The sequence below is a fragment of the Hemicordylus capensis genome, chromosome 4, assembly GCF_027244095.1.
Source record: "Hemicordylus capensis ecotype Gifberg chromosome 4, rHemCap1.1.pri, whole genome shotgun sequence".
Classification (NCBI taxonomy): domain Eukaryota; kingdom Metazoa; phylum Chordata; class Lepidosauria; order Squamata; family Cordylidae; genus Hemicordylus; species Hemicordylus capensis.
Genome location: NC_069660.1, coordinates 148,355,649 through 148,368,252, shown reverse-complemented (window position 1 = coordinate 148,368,252; position 12,604 = coordinate 148,355,649). Strand labels below are relative to the sequence as shown.

Below are 12,604 nucleotides of genomic sequence, written 5' to 3'. Positions count from 1 at the left end.
TGGCAGGTCAGAGACAGAACTGGGGCAGAATTTAACAGATCAAGCATGAAACCAGGTTGGGAACAGGTGTAGAGGTTATGAGAGGAGCATGGCACGGTTCAGTGCTTCATCGGTGGAGGCAGTCATGCAGGAGCACATCTAGATGATTTTGGTGCCTGGACCAGCCCTTTCGCAAGGTTCCTGCCACCAGGTAGCACCTTCCCCCGCTGCAAGGCCACCAACCCACTTTTAGCGGTGGCTAACCTACGTGTCATTTTTGTTTTTGTTTTTTTAAAAAGCTGCCACATGGCTGAGGGCTGGCTGCCGGGGTAGTGGGTGGTGGGGTGAGCTGAGTAGTCTACCTTCTCTCCCCCCTCCCCCAGTGGTGGCGGTGGTGATGGGGGGAGCGACTGCTGGGTTCCAACCATCTTTTTCTGAACTGCGCAGGCATGCCTTGCAGTTCACAGCAACTGCTGGGCAGAGAGGGCGCACCCAGCGGTCGCTCTCCCCATCGCCACTGCTGGTAGGGGGGAGGAGGCCAGCTTCTCAGCTCACCCCCCCTGCAGCATCCCTCAGTCGTATGGCAGCTTTGTTTAAAAAGAAAGGCACGTTAGACACGGGGTGGCTGTAGGAGGCCTCCCGGCCATTTGGAGCCTCCCCGATCTTGGAGACCATAGACTGGGGCCCCAAGGTCCGAGAGTTAGAGCGCCTCTGCAGGCATGATCTGAAGCACACTGGCTTCTCAAACCACAACATTGGGAACAGCATTTTTTTTTTTGTCAGACCAATAAAATGCTGATCAATAAAATACTAGTTGACTGGCAACCCTGTTGTTATTAAGAGCAGCACAGTTTTCTGCTCAGTAGATGTTTAGAGGTTTAATAAAATTGGTCCCAGACATCCTTCCATTGCAGTACTAGAGGGGACAAATGGAAAGTTTCGATGGCATCTTACCAGTCTCACAAATTCTGGCTGCATTCGCATATAACACTGAACCACAGTTAAATGTGGCAGAGGTTGGAACTCTGTTACGTCTGCGTGCAACCGTGGTTTCATGGCAAAAGCAAGCTGCAGTTTGCCTTGCTGAACTCAAATTTGTACCTTCAGTTTGTAGTATATTTCGCCACCCCAACCTGAGGTTTGGCAGCATTAGTGTTACATCTGAACGCGGATGGCGCCATACCATGTTTTTGTGCACTTTCTGGAGCTGCATTCATAGAGATGGCAGTGCAGATGTGCCCAGCACTTTGACCACTTGATGCCTGTGGTGCCCCTTGCCTGCCGCCTCTCTGAGCACACACCCTACCCCCTTGTCTCCAATCCAACAAAGCAGTTGCCTGGCAACAGAGACACCATGATGTCCCAGCCCAAGCTCGTCAGCCTGTCAAATGGCAGTGACACAGGGGCATTCCCTGTTCCCACTCTGACCCTTCCCCCCCACCCCCCAGCAAGCAGGAGAGAAAAGGGATAGGATGGCAGGACGGGCACTAAGTGCTTTGCTCCCTAAAAAGTGACAGTGTTGTATGTTTACAAGCACACCCCTTTGAGATGGCAACACAGACAGGGCAACCCCATCAGAGCACTGGGACAGAAATATATAGCAGGGCAGCAATATCCAGGGACTGGTTAAATATGCAGCCCCAAGGAGGTATTCTTGAATGGCTAAGGTCTACTTTTTGTACAATGATTTGGGGAAACAGAGCCCAGCCTCTTCCCCTTGGGGGTACCTTTGTGGTACCTAGGCTTACTCATGAGAAGGGCCAGGCAGCAGGATCAGCACTGACTCAGTGAAAGGAGTGATTCATCATTTGCAATGACAATGGATGCTGATCCTGAGTGGCCCGCTCACTCATGAAAGTGTAAGGCCATGGGGGCACCCCCTCACAACTCATGAGAAGAACTGTCTGTGGGAATAGGGGTGTCAGGCACCCTTTTTCCCCGAAAGTAAGACCCACCCCGAAAGTAAGACCTAGCAGTAATTTCTGATGTACCGCTAATTGCCCTAGTGCATTTTTGGGGGCTAAAATTAATATAAGACACTGTCTTATTTTCGGGGAAACACGGTAGAATCATGAATAATATGTGATGATAATTCCTCTTCTCCCATGGACCATTCTCTCATGAGAGTGTCAGGCCATCGGGGCTGGATGGCAGAAGCCACCCAGCCAGGTTGCTCTATATTATCAATCCACAGGGACAGATACACTGGCAACAGCTCTCCCTGTCATTGTAACTGCCACCAATAAGCTGACAAAGCATGCCCTCTGCCAGCCTGTCTGCCCAACTTAACATGTCCATCATTGTTGTTGCCTGAAATGGTGACTCTGATCTCCTGGGGTCACTGGAAATTGGGGTTCCCCTCTCCCATGTTTACTACTACGAATATTTATATACCACTCTTCAACCAAAGATCTCAAAGTGGTTTACATAGACAAATAAATAATACAGAAATAAGATGGTCCCCTGTCCCCAAAAGGCTCACATTCTAAAAAGAAACATAAGGAAGACACCAGCAACAGCCCCTGGAGGGATGCTGTGCTGGGGTTGGATAGGGCCAGTTGCTCTCCCCCTGCTAAGTATAAGAGAATCATCACTTTAAAAGTCTCCTTGCTCAGTTAGAAAGGGTTGCTCAGATTCCCCACCGTGGTAAATCTACATATGGCACAACACTGGACCGAACCTGGGAATTTTGAATGAGAGTAAAGATCTGTCCCCAGTACCTATTTTCCCCCAATCTGCCCATCTGGCTATGCCTGAACACATGCAGTATCAAAATCTCCTTTAGGTGTGTGAAAGGCTTCCCTGGAAAGGAGGGGGTAGACATGCAAAAGTTATATAATTAACCAGAGAGAACAGAGGCCCCACTCAAGCAGGGCCTTCTTTGCTGATTTGTTGGGTTTGTTCAACTCATGAGCGTGCAGTCCGGTGGAAGATCTAAGATCTAGATGAGCCTAAGGTCCCTGCCAAGGGTGGGTGGACCATTCAGAAAAGGCAAGATGGTGCTCGTTAAGCCTCTTTAAAGATGGAGGCCCCGGCAACCTCAAGTTTCACGTTACGTGCAAATGCAGCCTCTGTGGCTTTCATCCAAACCCATGTTTGTGTGACCAGAAGCTCCACTTCCGAACATATGAAGCTGCCTTGTACAGAATCAGGCCACTGATCTATCTAATGTATTCTCTGCAATGACAATGGCTCCACAAGGTTCCTGAGGGGTCTTTCCTAGCCTTGCTTGGAGATGCCAGAAACATAACCTGGGATCTTCTGTACACAAAGCAAGTTCTCTGTCATTGAGCTACAGCCCCCTCCCCACTAACACAAGAGGGAGGTCACTAATAGCAATTCTAGCTACAGGTCCCTGTACTTCATCACATACTGCTTCAGAGGGTCACCTGATCCTCAGGACTGGTTTTTCAGGAGAGCACAAATGCTGCTATTAGCTGGCAAAAAAACTGCTCCCCCGCCAGCTATGCATGAATGGAAGTGCCTCTGTTCATACAAGCAAGTATTCAGATTTTATCCTTTAACTCTTTTTTATAGCTCCATAACTAATTTTATCCTTTAACTCTTTTTTTATAGCTCCATAACTACGAGCTGATGATCATAGGAAGCTACCATATGCCGTTGCCCCATTTATCTAGAGCAACATGCCAAACAGATAAGCCTGCTATCACCACAATACTAGCTACTAATCCACATTTTGGACCAAAATATGATGGTCTGTTTAGATCACTGATATAACAAGAATTCAAGTCAAGGTATAACAAGCACATCTAAATCATAAATGTAAGAAAAACAACAGATAGGTTGACAATCTTATGCAAAGCCTTCTGTGATAATTCAATCTTGATTTATTATAGCATAAACTGTAAAGAATCTTGTGGAAATTGAAATATTAACAAACTTAGTGTAGCATATTCTTTTTGCAGGGACTATAATCCGTTTTGTCAGATGCATGAATTATGTATAGTGTGTTGAGAGTCCATTCCACATAAATACAAATATATATTGTTAAGAACTGTCTGACAGTGGAACAGTGTACCTCATGTAGTGGCGGACTCTCTTTTTGCTTTTCATTCAGAGTCCGGATAGCCATCTGAATGCTGTAGCAGTTTCTTGCACTGAACAGGGAACTGAACTACAGGACTCTAAGGTCCCTTCCAACTCCAAAATTCTATGATTCTGTCAATTGTGTCCAAAGAAGTTTAGTAATAACTAAGCACCATTGAAATCAATGAGACAAATTAGGCATGACCAATGTTATATCCTATAAATTTCAATGGCACTTAATCTTGACTAACTTTCTTTGGCTACAACCCCCAGTTTCAAAAACAGCATCTAGAATTAATGTTTCTAACATTTTAGAAAACACAACAATCTAGCCCTTAACCTTTGGTAACCTAAATGCATTACTAGGAGAGTTACTTTCATTGAATTTAATGGGATTTAATACCAAATAAATTTATTATATAATAATATTTTTTTAATTTATCAATTATAAATTTGTGTTTGTGTGTAAATGTGCAGGCAGCCTCTCATCTTTTTTTTTTTAAGCAACTGGTCTCTACACACTTAATCTTTTAGCCTATGGAAACAGAGGTTTTAAGTACAAAGATCTTCAACCCAATTTTTTTTAATTGCCTTGGGATAGATATGAGTAATTTTTAAGCACTATGTACATCAATAGGATTGTACAAATAAAAAAACACAACATAAAGAAAGCTACCTGGTTAACTCAGCTGCTCAGCTCCACTTTTCCCAGTGTAACCACCGACGTCCTTGACTGGCTGAAGCGGAGGCGAATGTGAATCTCTGGCTGCCTTACACTTTAGGATAGATAGTTTTGGGTGGAGATTTAGGCCTCTAAATCACGATGACCCTTACCGAAATAGCTCTGGATAGGTAAGAGGATTACTATAAAGGAATTAGCCAATTATGTTAATTAGCCTGGACGAATGCAATGCCAGGCTTCCCAGGGATTTAAAGGATTTAATACATAGATATAATTGGGGGGAGGCGGGGACAGTCAGGGTGCGTTGCTGATGGTATCTCAGTATTGTGGCCAGGGATACCCTAAACTGCATAATATGGGCAATGGTTAGGCCATGAAGCATCAACATTATTATCATCTCTAAAAGCATGGTTGGGATTAAAAAAAGGAATTAAGAAGAATTAAATGTAGCATCCCAACGATATTAATATTTACAGCACATCCCCCGCCCCCAGTAAATGTACAGGTTGCTATTTTATACTGAATTATACTGAATTAATACTGAACCTACTATTGCAGGTTAATATTAATTATGACCATTTGAGTCAACACTATGCTTGTTTTGGGAACTGAATCTTACAACAATAATCATGAACAATGTGAAATTCTGAAAAAAATATTTTGAGAAATGTCTTATGACAACAAACGTTTATGGCATCTTAATATGAAAACTGACCTTTTAAGCTCAAAGAAAAAAAAATTTAGGAGATAATATGTCAGATGACATTTCAAAAAGCCCTTCTGACGTCTTTCTCTGTAGCTAGCTTACACTTTGTGCAACTCTGCCCCATCTAGCTACAAGAGAGATCGCCCGTAAACATCACCTTTTGAACCAGAGGAGGTTAGATGAGGATAGGTAATCCTCGTGACTGACTTACAAGGTTTTCTCTCGTCATACCTGTTTGTAGCACCATAAATTGAAGTTAGGGAAACGTGGCTCCTTTCAGCCTAGTGTAAATTCAGTTTAGTAATATGTCAGCACATGACAACCAGACAGATGATTTCTGTATAGTCACTCAATATGATGCAGATTGGAGGGAGATCAGGTGAATCAATTCAAATAGACCGTGTTTGTGATTTGAGTAAAATAAGGATTCCTTGTTCTGAGTTTATTTATTATTATTATTTAACATTTTCTATCCCGCTCTTCCTCCAAGGAGCCCAGAGCAGTGTACTACATACTTAAGTTTCTCCTCACAACAACCCTGTGAAGTAGGTTAGGCTGAGAGAGAAGTGACTGGCCCAGAGTCACCCAGCAAGTATCCTGGCTGAATGGGGATTTGAACTCGGGTCTCCCCGGTCCTAGTGCAGCACTCTAACCACTACAGCACGCTGGCTCTTCGTTTAGAGTATCATGGTTGAATGGGGATTTGAACTCAGGTCTCCCTGGTCCTAGTCCTGCACTCTAAGCACTACACCACACTGGCTGGTGTAGTTGTCATGACTTCTTCCAGAGCCGGGGGTGGGGGAGTTCACTCGGGTTGAATCCTTGCCTATAAGGGATTCCCAGTAGGCTGCCACTTTCCACTTTCTTTTGATGTAGGAAAACCCACTCTCCATATAAGGTTCCGGGGATTGTTCCCCAAAAGGGCTGAACAATCCTAGGCCTTCAAAGGCATGTGACTAAAGCAGATCCAAAATGAAGAGTAGCGTTCTTCACCAGCAAGGGTTTATTACTACATTAAAAGAAAAACAAGATTATGCAATAAGAACAATTGTCTCTTCATAAAGCAGATTGTAAAAGAGAGACAGTTTTCACTAAACATTGCAACTCTGATTCCTAGCCATACAGACAAGAAAAATATAAGTTCATTCACGTGTCTAACTGAAATAGTTCTAACTTGTTACTCACTAGGTATGGCCTTCCCATTTCCCCAGCAGCAGCTCTCAGCCTGCTGCTTCCTCAGCCCTCCTGGGACAGAACTATGAGAAAAACGCCCTAAGAGATTGTAAACCGCCCTGAGCCATTTTGGAAGGGCAGTATACAAATCAAATCAAATCAATAAAAAAAAACCCCTTCTCTTCTTCAATAGGTGGCTGTGTGGGTAGTTCCCACCCAGTCCTCGGGACTGGTCCTTCTCTTTTGAATTTCTCGGGCTTTCCCCCTTGTTAGGAAAGGCCTAGCCCATCAGCAGTTGCTCCGAGTGAGGCCTAGTCCTTTCCCGAAGCCCTACCATCACTACGTGAGTATAGTACTTGATGAACAGCTGCAGCAACATTTGTGTCTCCAAACTGTAACCTACAGCTTGTGGTAGCCTCAATGGCGGATTATCGCATCTGCAGTATAGGCAACTGCCTATGGCAGCAAATCTTGGGGAGCGGCATCTTGGGATAGAGGGGGACTTAATTCTTTTTTTCTTTTAACCTTTGAAAATGCCACTGTGTAGCGGCGGAGGCTCTGCCCACCTCCTAAACCATTAAAGGAAGTGAGGTTGGGCACTGGAAGCAGGCGGCAGAGACGGTGACTCAAGAGGTCCTCATTCAAGCCTGGCTAACTCACAAATGACACAGAGCGGGCGATTTGGGGCCTCTGTGCAGACTTTTTAAAGGTAAAAAAAGAAGAATTAAGCTTCCGCCCCCCCGCCCAGCCCCCTTACTCTTGTCCCTGAGACAGCAAATCTGTGACTGCCTATGGGCGGCAAAAAGATTAATCCGCCCCTGGGTAGCCTTGCTCGCTTTGATGAAATTTTGGTTTAGTTTTGCACATTTTAAATTTGTCACTTTGCTAATAAAATAGTTCTGCTCATGGCCTGTAGTACAATGGTATATTTATTTATTTATTTATTTATTTATTTAAAAAGAATTCATTATTGACATTTTTTCACTTCCCTCTTCTCCCCGGTTTTGAGAACTTTATTCTCTTTTGGAGACAGTGTGATATTTGGGTCATGGATGGACATCTTATAAAATTCACCAAAAGAGGGCACTCTTATTCAAGTGTGATGTAAAACTAGGGATAAACTGAACACACTAACTGCTTTGTGAGGAACTTTCAGCAGCACTGGAAGGTGCCCCTCTTTTGTCAAAATTTTTTGGAGACTGGTGAAGAAAGGTGAACATTCTCATAAAGGAGTGTTTTCTCAGGACATATTTCCCTTCCCTCTCAAAAAGCACTACAATTTCAACATGAAAATTGAAACAGGGAAAACATTTCATGCAGCTCTAATTAAAATGACTTCTACAGATCCCCCACCATTGAGAACAAAACAAAAATAATATGTGCCAGGTTCTGAGCTTCAGATGGCCGTGAGTAATCTTGGGCAAGTGACCACCAGCCCCCTATTCTGTTTCCAGGCATTGCTTATTGCTGTTAGCAACAGCCAGCTGCAGAAGAGTGTTCTCACAGAGCAGGATTCTTGGTTTTCCTTGTTCTAGGTGGGGTCTGTGTGCTGCAGGTTATCTTGTGTCTATATCATAAGTACAAGTTCAGATAGTTTACAGTACATGTATATCTACTAACTAATTAAAAACCGCTTACATCTACTCCCTCTGCTAACTGCTACTGATAGGTTTCCGGGCAAAATACAAGGTGCTGGTTATAACCCATAAAGCCCTAAACACAATAGGCCCTGGGTATTTAAGAGAACATCTTCTTTGCTATGAGCCCCATTGCCCATTGAGATCATCCAGAGAGGTCAATTTACAGCTGCCAGCAGCCTGTCTGGTGGCCCATGCAGGGCAGGCACGGGCCTTCTCTGTTGCTACCCCAAGACTCTGGAATGCGCTCCCTGTTGAGATAAGAGCCTCCACATCTCTGACAACTTTTAAAAAGTCCTTAAAGACTTCTGTTTTCAGCCAAGCTTTTTAATTTAACTGTGGTTTTAAATTGTTTTAAGGTTTTTACTTTATGTTTTAATTTGTTTTATGTTGTTGCAAACTGCCCAGAGATGGAAGTTTGGGGCGGTATACAAATGTGATAAATAAATTAATTAATAAACTGGGCCAAGGGTACCTATTCAGTGGTGGCTTCTGTTATGGTTTGTGAGGGAAGAGTATCTGCCCCTATTCATCCCAGCACAGTGTTCCTTCCAGTGGCCATGGCTGTATTTCCCTTCTGTATCTTGTTATATTGTGAGCCTTTTTTAGGACAGGGAACTCTCTACTTTTTCCTGCTTTGAAAACTGTTGAAAAGTAGCATATAAATATTCTTGATTATAAAGATAATTCTTGCCTTAGGAATTCATCTTGTATCTGGTTGCATCGAGTTATTCCCGAACATAGGGATACATAGTTTTGGCTGATCTGACTGCACTTGCAGCCTTCTGGAAATTGTGCTATCACATAGCCTGCTGTGTCTGCATTTTGAACAAGCATCTTTCACCTTTTTACATTTTACCATCATGAAGACCATAACAGTGTTCTGTAGCAGAACAAAAAAGAAGCAACACCAGGAAGCAACAGTTTGGTGGAGTCCAGTGACACCTGTTTCACAGTCCTCCCACCCTCCAAAGACAGATATTTGGATACTGCACTGTTGAGTGTGTAATAGGTGACTAAAAAGCCATGTTGAGTATTTAATAGTTTTGGAATCTTGCCTTGGTGAACGCACCACTTATGTACAATCTGTCATCAGGCAATCAAACTAGGGCCAGATTCAGATGTAACACAAAACTGGAGGTTGAAGTAGTAGAATGAAGAGTAGTTTGATTAGCAAATAGAGGACACATTTGCATGTAACGCGAACTGGAGATTGATGAACCTGCAGTTATTTTTTGAAACTGTGAATCTCATCACAGATGTAGCCCAATTGTGGTTTGGCAACCTTTGGTTTCAGGGCAGGATTCCCCCTCCTTCCTCTTTGGCTGCCAAGGCCGCATCCCAGTGAGCCACATGCCGTTCACATCACCAGGCTGGGGCAAGTGCATTAGCACATTGTCAAGGTGGCTGCCATTAGCCACAATTCCCAAGTGTGGGGTGTAGTGTGTGATTGGACCATTCTGGCTTTTCCTGCCTGCTTTGTAAGGGCCATGGCAGTTAAACCCCTTCCTCACTGTACTCACTTTCCAGCTATGTCCTTGCTGGAAATCAGAGGACGCACACTGACACACATGCAAAATCTTAGATAGGCAGGGCTGCCAAGGGGCAACTCACATGGAAGGGATTTGGGGGGGGGCATTCATCATGGTGGGTGCTTAATTCTGGAGACTGCTAGACATTTAACTGGTTGTAGGTGGGGGCTGGGGAGGCTGGGGAAGCCCGCTTGCCATTCTCCTGGTCATGGTTGTGAAATATCCTGCAAAAGAATGGTGCCTCTTGTACGAAGAGGAGGATCCTTGCATCTCCTGGAGGAGGTCCTCTTTTGGCCGCCTCTGGAGAACGGCAGAATGCCTTCACAAGTCCGCAAGTAAGGCACTTCGGGCCACCATCTTCTAACCCACCTGCAAGGGCGGGGTGTTGCGCTCCCTCCCCACCTCGAGGGCAGAGTTGGAGACTGGATGCACTTTGCTTAAGCATACTTGTACCCCAGGGCCCAAACTGCAGCTGTCTGAAGGTGGACAGTTTGATCCCTCGCAACATGCACTCCCCTCCACACCCCGGAATGTTTCCTGTCCTTCCATTATCGCTCTTCGTGGAAGAATGAGGCCTAGACTCTTGGGTTTCTGTAAGTAAGCCCCTGTATTGCATCATGTATTAATATCCCCAAACCTCCTTTTGTAAATAAGCTCTGATAAATGAAACTCTGCAGTATTGTAAATAGGATTTCTGTGCTTGCAAATCCCTGTGCACAGAGAAGGATGGCAGGGTCAAAAGTTCATTCTTGGTTTTCTTAGTTTCACTTTTGGTTTAGCATTTTGACAGTTGATTTTGGAGGGAAAGGAGATTTCAAGAAAAGGCTTTAAAAAACTGTTGGTCCAGAGAAACTGTATATATTGAGTGTTTTGAGAGGGAAGGGAATGAAGTCAACAGAGTCCTGAGAGAGACAGTCTTGGAAGCCACAGAAGTCAAATCTGTTGGAGAGAGTCAGAGCTGAAGGTTGAAGAAGACAGAGAGTCCTCGAAGTCAGTCTGCTGGAGGGCGAAACCCAACAGAAATCACTAAGAAGAAAAAGAAGAACCAGGCTGGATTGAGCCCCAGACCTGTGCTATAATCAGAACCACCTAGCAAGCCAGAAGCTGACAAGAAAGTGCAGAGGACTCTGAGTAGGAACCAGTATAGAGTCAGGTAGTAGATGCATTTTCCAGTTTTTATTTCCCCTGACCTGCTCTGTTAATAACTGTTTTGAATTTGGTTTTTGGTTTTTGCTTTTGCTGCTGCAAAAGTAATGTTTTAATTGAATCAATTTTTCTAAAAATAAATTTTCTTGTTAAAAAAAATTTAGAAGCATTCCAAAGTCTCGGGGCAGCAGTGGAGAAGGCCCATCCTTGAGTAGATACCAGACAACTGCAGACAAACCTCTCCTGGTGATCTCAATGGGCAGTGTGGTTCATAGCAAAGAAGACGTTCTCTTAAATACCCAGGGCCCAAGCTGTTTAGGACTTTATAGGTTATAACCAAGGTATTTTGCCCAGAAACGGATATGGAATCTGCCAACTACTCAAAGTCTGCAGTGTACTGCTCAAACCTCTTCTCTGCCACTGTGTCAGACTGCTCCATGGCACCCACGACTTCCCTCATCGTTTGATCTGAGACCTCTTCAAAGACCCACACAGTGTGATCTGAGACCTCTTGGAAGAGACCCGCCTGTTTTCCTGCTGCCTTTTCTCCTCTCTTTTGTCCAGTTCATGGAGCAGTGAGCAGTTGGCCTGTGAGCTCTCAGCATTCTGTGTGACAAGGTCCTTGGCAAGCTGAAGACAGTCAAGTACAGCTCTAATGTGTGCTTCTCCGGGGTCCCACTGCCATAAATTTGGACTTCACATGTGCTTTCCTGGAGGGCAGACTGCAGCCTGTAACCCCCACCTCCCCCGACCCATGCCCCACCCACAAATTATCAGCAAAACCAAGGAAATAAACATAAACCCTTCACAAACACCACCCTACCAGCACCCTCTCCCGAAAGTCTGGATCTCCCTTTGAAGTGTGTGTGGTGAAATGTGAGTGTGGTAAAAAGGAGGTGGTGTGTAGGTGAAATTTATCCGAAAGGTCCATCTGTAGTCCTTGTTCTGGGAGGCTGGTAGTTCTGAGTTCAGTGCCCTGCAGGATTTTACGCTCCAGCAGCGAGACCTGGCTGCCCTTGTCAAAGAGGTGGGGAGGGATCAGTTGATGCAGGCCCCTGATCTGAGTTTCATTGTTTTCCTCTCCAGAGTTGGTGGAATACATGCCAGATTGCAGGAATTGTCCAGCGGCATCCATGAACTGCAGTAGCATGAGATCTCCGTGTTCCCTGCCTTCCCTTAAGGTTTCCGCTGCTCTTGGCACACCTGTGTGCTGTGCAGTGGTAAAAGGTCTATGTGATGGCCCTAGATACACGGAGCTGACAGTGACCTCTAGTGTCCTGGAAAGGGTTGCTGGCATGGACAGCTGGAAGGGCACTGCAGTTGTTGCTGCTGAACCACCAGACTGGACAGAGGAGAATGTAGTCCTGAAAGGAGGGGCAATGTGCCATCACCCTGGGACGCAGAAACAGTTAGGGACCTTGATTGCCGTTCGGGATGACCGCATGGGACGCCATGGAACTGGTTTCAGCTTGCACACAATTAGGAGCGGTTGAGGTGGAGGCAGTTGCTGGAGGGGTGGTGATCGTGCCGGGTCTATGCAAGACTGGCTTGCTTACCCCCTGGACGGTAGGAGAGACTGTCATTTGGTTAGCCCTTGGGCTCCTCCCTGGCACTGGGCGGTCAGTCCCTGCTGTGGTCCCTGGGGTGATGTCTCTCTTATCCAGGAAGATGGATGCCAGCTGGGCATAGTGGACCATGGTCC

The 12,604-nt window shown here is 45.1% G+C and overlaps 1 protein-coding gene across 1 annotated transcript in view; it reads right to left on the bottom strand.

Moving 5' to 3' along the window:
* The window catches only part of PDC (phosducin), a 63,423-nt gene extending 56,097 nt beyond the window's left edge, over window positions 1-7,326 (bottom strand). Inside the window, exons 1-2 of the mRNA XM_053246817.1 lie at window positions 6,600-7,326; window positions 4,703-4,890 (exon numbers count right to left, since the gene is read on the bottom strand). The gene's annotated coding sequence lies outside the window, so the exon portion shown is untranslated. The remainder of the gene's footprint in view (window positions 1-4,702; window positions 4,891-6,599) is intronic.
* Between the last annotated feature and the right edge of the window lie 5,278 nt (window positions 7,327-12,604).